Source organism: Rhododendron vialii, chromosome 9a, assembly GCF_030253575.1.
Source record: "Rhododendron vialii isolate Sample 1 chromosome 9a, ASM3025357v1".
NCBI classification, from domain to species: Eukaryota; Viridiplantae; Streptophyta; class Magnoliopsida; order Ericales; family Ericaceae; genus Rhododendron; species Rhododendron vialii.
Window position 1 is genome coordinate 38,050,639 of NC_080565.1, and position 6,642 is coordinate 38,057,280.

General features: G+C 40.3%; 1 non-coding gene across 1 annotated transcript; it reads right to left on the reverse strand.

Annotated features, from left to right (window-relative positions):
* Window positions 1–6,200: 6,200 nt before the first annotated feature.
* LOC131302186 (U2 spliceosomal RNA) lies at window positions 6,201–6,396 on the reverse strand. The gene has a single exon (XR_009191656.1). It is a non-coding gene; the product is annotated as a U2 spliceosomal RNA (small nuclear RNA).
* Window positions 6,397–6,642: the final 246 nt, after the last annotated feature.

A 6,642-nucleotide genomic window follows, 5' to 3' on the forward strand; every position in this document is an offset into this window, starting at 1 on the left:
TGTTTTAATATAGTGAAAGCCATATTTATTATTATATAATTGGACTTAATACGATTAAAAATTAAAATAATACGAGTGTTTTATTGAAATAATTTTTTTCCCGACCAATTGAGGGTAAAATGGTCATGTATTTTTATGTACAAATTAATTTTCATCGAAACCAATTCGGTAGGAAAGTAGATTGGACAAGCTTTCTAACAGTTCAAACCACGAGCGACTTGGAATTCGGGAGTGTCTGGGGTAAGTCCGTAAAGTTGGGACTTGTTGTAGCATTTCGAGATGCGCCTGGCCTCGAAGGATTGCGCCTGAGACGCATTAATGCCGCTCAAACTTTGCGGACTTGCTCCGGACACCCCCGAACTCCAATTTGCGCGTGGTTTGAACCGTTAGAAAACTTGTCCAATTACTTTCTATCAAGAGTAGTTTGGATAAAAAAAATATCAATTGTACATCAAAAGAAGTGACCATTTTACTCTCGATGGGTCAAAATATGATTCATTTCGGTAAAACGCGAGCATGTTTCTTATTTTCAGTTGGATCAAGACCCATTATACATGAATAAATAGAGATTTTAAAGTACTAAAAGATGGCGGAATCCAGTCATAAAAAAATTTGCATTTCCTTCATGAAAATTGGATAGAAACTAGACAACTACAAAAATCGCCGAAGCCTATGAGCACCTCGTGAATCCATGCATCCCAATTACATTGTAGTAACTACTGAATTTATTGAGTATCAGATTGCTTAGAATAAACACCCCCTCTAAATTAGCCCAATAGATAGATGGTGTGGGCATGCGTGCCCTTTTTCCTTCTCCGGAAAAGGATTCCTTTCCCTTCCCGAAGAGGGATAGCCTGTTCGCGGGAGCGCTTTTTAAGCTGGACGTCAAGCGCTCGCCAAATACAGAGTCGCCACTCAAGTTTGAAGGTTCGACACCCAAGAAACCATATTTCGAAGCACTTGCCGCGCCGCGCTGTTTGATTTGAAAAAGTTTAAGGAACCAGTCCGTCATAACCATATCTGGGTTCGGGAGCCAGGTTACGAGAAGGGAAGGGTTTTATGGCACCCCTCTCGCCCAATCCGGAGATTGGTCTCTACTTAGGCATTTGCGAAAGATGTCTGTTTGAGATTCTGTTTGATTAATCAATTTTTAGCCAATTAGGGCGAGGGAACAGTTAATCGGGGATTAAAACTGTAACATATTGCAGGGTGTGATAGATAATAGCATGGATGGATGAAATGACAAGAAATAAATGAGATAAAACCTAATATTGATATCGGATGCCCAAAACAGTGCCTTGGTTTGAGTTTGTCATAAACAACGGCCAGCTTGCATGGACGGAAGTTCGCACATGCAAGCCTGTCCGTCGCGCGACACTCCCAATCCACCGCGCGTGTATTGCCATCTTACCAACAGGTTAGATTTTACCTCCTTCTGGGCTTTGGAATGGACCAGTGCACACCCAGGACAAACCAAGCAGTTTATGTATGCTGAAAGTAAATGATTATTACAAACAAGACTTAACAGAAATGCGATGCAATCCCTAAACAGTGGGGATGTTAAAGCGAAGGCCTGGATCTTAACTGTTGATGCAAGGGCAACCACTGGAAACAGGATGACCATCGCGCGATGGAGTTAGTTCATCGCGCGAGTGTCCTAACTAGATTTCCAAGAATTGCTTTGCATGCCTGGGCTCTGAAACATATTCAAAAGCAACCCAGGAGCATTCCAAAGCAAGTAAAGAAATAAAAAGAACAAGCTAACCTACAGATTTTAACATGCATAACAGTGAAACACCCTAAATATTCTTCATAGGAAAGTATAAGACTGTAAATGAACGAGGACAAGGATCCCATCCCCATGAGAACCATATCACGCTGACCAGAACAATCGCACAATAGAGTGGGTACCTCGCGCGTGGGAGTGCTTGTCCACGGTAACTTGTAACTTTGCTGGCTTTAAGACCAGAACTGGTATTGATTACTAGCTTTGGCCCTGCCAGCTCCCCTCAGGGGTCCAAAACAGTAAACAGAAAGGTATTATACCTTTACTTGAGTGTCTTGAAGATGGCTTGAATGAGGTGGTGTGGCTTGGACAGTAATTGTGTGGGGATAGGTGAAGTATGAAGTGCTTGGGCTTGTATTTCCTTCTTCTTCTTTGAAAATTTTGGTAACCCTTTGAAAAATGGATCATGGGGGGTACTTATAGAAAGAAGTGTTGGTTGGTGGCTAAGCAAGGCAATGCAACTAGCCAACAAGGCTGGTTGCAATTACTTGGTGGAGAAGTGGGGTGCCAAAGGTGATGGGAGAGTGGGGGAGAGGTGGTGCAAGGACAACCCTGCAGAACGCTGTTCAGTCGACGAAACGGGGTTACACAGGCCCATAGACCCCTGATCATCACGCAATCCAGCTGGAAAAAGGTGAAAATGATAGGTGTTGACAATCGCGCGAGGGACGGGTACCATTGCGCGAGTGTTAAACTAGCCCCGCGAAGGTCAACAGTCAAAATTTTGACTTTGACCACCACCTGGCAAGTAAAGCATCGCGCGAGGGATCCACTGGGTCGCGCGATTCTTAAAACTGAGGTCAGGGTTTGATTTTAAGGGTCTTTTTAGGGTTAAAGATGGGTTCCACACACACCAAGCTCAAGCCATTTCATTCTCTCAAAACTGTTTTCGACCTGAATCATCATTTGGGGAAACAAGCAACCGAAAAACGAAGTAAAATGATCAGGAAATCAGATTGGGGTGTCTACAGATGGTTTCCCATCCTTTAATAGGGGTCAAGGTTGAATGTCTTTCTTCCTTCCGTTAAAACATGATGATCAGGATATTCCGATAATGAGCGCTATATCATTCCTTGGATGAGAGGATTAAAATAATTTTCGAGGGAAAGTCTCTAGACATAGAGAGCCTAACCTATAAAAACCTTCTTGACAGCAAATCCTCTATGTCTCATGGTTGTGTAGTGCATCGAGGATCAAAACAAAACACTCACACACAAATTGAGAGAAACTTAACTATTATAGGATTATACGCAATAACATTACCAAAAACTCTCTTGAGGAGCACCCCTCCGAGCTCGACTCCCTCAGGTTATCTCTCAACCTCACCACAAGTCTTGCCCTGGGTGAATCCTGATGATGAAACGATTTTTGTGTATTTAATGAAATGTCCTGAACCCAATGAATCTTGTGGCCGGGCACTCTTACAGAATGAATGAATACCCTAGAACTAGGGATGTGGGCATCAAATGGAACTTAGAATGTGTAAATGGGCGCGAAAACGTACTTTAGCCTTTGTCGCTCTAATGATCTTTGAATCACTCTCCCTTAGACCAACTTTACATAAATAAAACTTCATTATTTTAATTGTTCGTTTCCATCATGTTTTAATATAGTGAAAGCCTTATTTATTGTTATATAAATGGTCTTAATCCAATTCAAAATGAAAACAATACAAGCGTTTTATTGAAATAATTTTTTTCCAGACCAATTGAGGGTAAAATGGTCATATATTTTGATGTACAAATTAATTTTCATCGAAATAAATTCGGTAGGAAAGTAAATTGGACAAGTGTTCTAACGGTTCAAAACACGAGCAAATTGGAGTTCGGGAGTTTTTGGGGCAATTCCGCAAAGTTGGGACTTGTTGTGGCATTTCAAGCTGCGCCCGGGGCGCATTTAAATGCGCCTGGGTTTGCGCATGAGACGCATTAATGCTGCTCAAACTTTGCAGACTTGCCCTGGACACCCCCGAACTCCAATTTGCACGTGGTTTGAACCGTTAGAAAGCTTGTCCAATTTACTTTCTATCCAAAGTAGTTTGGATAAAAAATAATTTGTACATCAAATGAAGTGACCATTTTACCCTCGATGGGTCAAAATTTGATTCATTCCGGTAAAACGCGTGTATGTTTCTCATTTTAAGTTGGATCAAGACCTATTGTATATGAAAAATAGAGATTTTATAGTACTGAAAGATGGCAGAATCCAGCCATAAAAAAATTTGCGTGGATAGAAACAAGACAATTACAAAAATCACCGAAGCCTATGAGCACCTCGTGAATCCGTGTATCCCAATTACATTGTTGTAACTGCTGAATTTATTGAGTATCAGATTGCTTAGGTTAATACCCCCTCTAAATTAGCCCAGTAGATAGATGATTTCCCATCCTTTAATAGGGGTGAAGGTTGAACGTCTTTCTTCCTTCCCTTAAAAGATGATGATCAAGATATTTCGATAATATCATTCCTCGGATGAGAAGCCTGGCTAGGAGTTCGACCATGGCTAAATACTTTCTCAAGTTCTCTCTTTCAGTAACCATCTACTGTGTGAGAAGAACAAAACAATTTTCTAGGGAAAGTTTATAGACAAAGAGAGCCTAACCTGCAGAAACAATGTTCACATCAAATCCTCTATGTCTCATGGTCATGTAGTGCATTGATGATCAAAACCAAACCCTCACACACAAATTGAGAGAAACTTAACTATTATAGGATCATACGCAATAATATTACGAAAAAATCTCTTGAGGAGGAGCCCTCTGAGCTCAACTCCCATAGGTTATCTCTCAACCTCACCACAAGTCTTGCACTGGGTGAATCCTGATGATGAAACGGTTTTTGATTATTTGGGGAAGTGTGGTGAGCCCAATGAATCTTGTGGCCGGGCACTCTTACAGAATGAAGAAATACCCTAGAACAAGGGATGTGGGCATCAAATGGAACTTAGAATGTGCAAATGAGCGCGAAAACGTAGTTTAGCCTTTGTCGCTCTGATGATCTTTGAATCACTCTCCCTTCTACCAACTTTACATAATTAAAAGTTCATAATTTAAATTGTTCGTTTCCATCTCGTTTTAATGCAGCGAAAGCCATATTTATTATTATATAATTGGTCTTAATCTGATTAAAAATGAAAATAATACGAGCGTTTTATTGAAATAGTTTTTTTCCCGACCAATTGAGGGTAAAATGGTCATGTATTTTGATGTACAAATTAATTTTCATTGAAACCAAATTGGTAGGAAAGTAGATTGGACAAGCTTTCTAACGGTTGAAATCACGAGCGAATTGGAGTTCGGGAGTGTCTTGGGCAAGTCCGCAAAGTTGAGACTTGTTGTGCCAATTCAAGATGCGCCCGGGGCGCATGTAAATGCGCGTGGGCTCGAAGGATTGCGCCTGAGACGTATTAATGCTGCTCAAAATTTGTGGACTTGCTCCGGACACCCCCGAACTCCAATTTGCGCGTGGTTTGAACCGTTGGAAAGCTTGTCCAATTTACTTTCTATCCAAAGTAGTGTGGATAAAAAATAATTTGTACATCAAAGGAAGTGACCATGTTACCCTCGATGGGTCCAAATATGATTCATTCCGGTGAAATGCGTGTATGTTTCTCATTTTAAGTTGGATCAAGGCCCATTGTTTATGAATAAATAGTGATTTTAAAGTTCTAAAGTTGGCAGAATCCAGCCATAAAAAAATTTGCATTCCATTCCTGAAAACTGGATAGAAACAAGACAACTACAAAAATCACCGAAGCCACTAAGGCTAAAACATGTTCTACGTTCGATTTGGTAATCAAGTTACGATTCAAAGTAATTTCTTATTTGCTCAAGTGTTTCACAATGTTCATAGAGTATCCAAACTTCATCAAAGCATAGGAAAAACCGTTACATCACTGACATTCTCTCAAAGCGGGGCTTAAATATTTTCAAATTCATATTTGTTGTCTTGCTATAACTTCCAACACAACAAAAATTGAAAATATTTCCAAACGAGAACACCGAAAAGGATTAACAGTTTTTTTCTATATTTCATTCTACTGCCACCACATTACAACTATGATCTTTAGTGCCGCCACAACGGATAAAGACATTGATAAAGTGATGGTGGTGTAGTAGGAGAAAAAGGAATAGAAAACGACTTTGAGAATAAATAGCTCCTTCATCTCCTTTTGAGAACAACACAAAAAAAAAAAAAAAAACCAAATTGGACATGACATGTTGATGAGACCGGGCGCAACTTACATGCGCTTGGTCACACTTGAATGGCACCTGAGGCGCACGTGATGCAACCAATATTTTTAATTTATTTTTTACTGAGTTTTAGACAGTAAATAGTTGACACATCTGCAGATGTCAAGCCAACTTATTTGGTTCTAGACATGAAGTAGCAGAAACCGTTGAACTTGGTTTGGGTGGGGTGTGCCAGGCCAAGACAATAGTGCAACACCAAGGCGACGCATGAGAGACCCAATTAGACATAAAGTAGTGGGCCCTCCCCCTAAAAAAAATTAATTTATTAAAGAGTGAGCCAATGGCCCACATATTAGATATTAAACTAATAAGAACAGATAATAAACTTGATCTTCGCCAGAAGGCTGAGAAAGGTATGTCTTCTTTTCTCTTGGGCTACTTAATTTATAGTCGTGTTTTCTCTCCTCGTTTTTCTGCTTAGTCGATGTGGGAAACAAACCCCGAAGTTACAAACTAGGTTTTGCACTACTTAATTTGTGCCGTCAGTTCGACTCAGTTGTTTGAAGCCTATGAGCACCTTGTGAATCCATGTATCCCAATTACATTGTAGTAACTGCTGAATTTATTGAGTAGCAGATTGCTTAGCATAAAACTCCCCCTCTA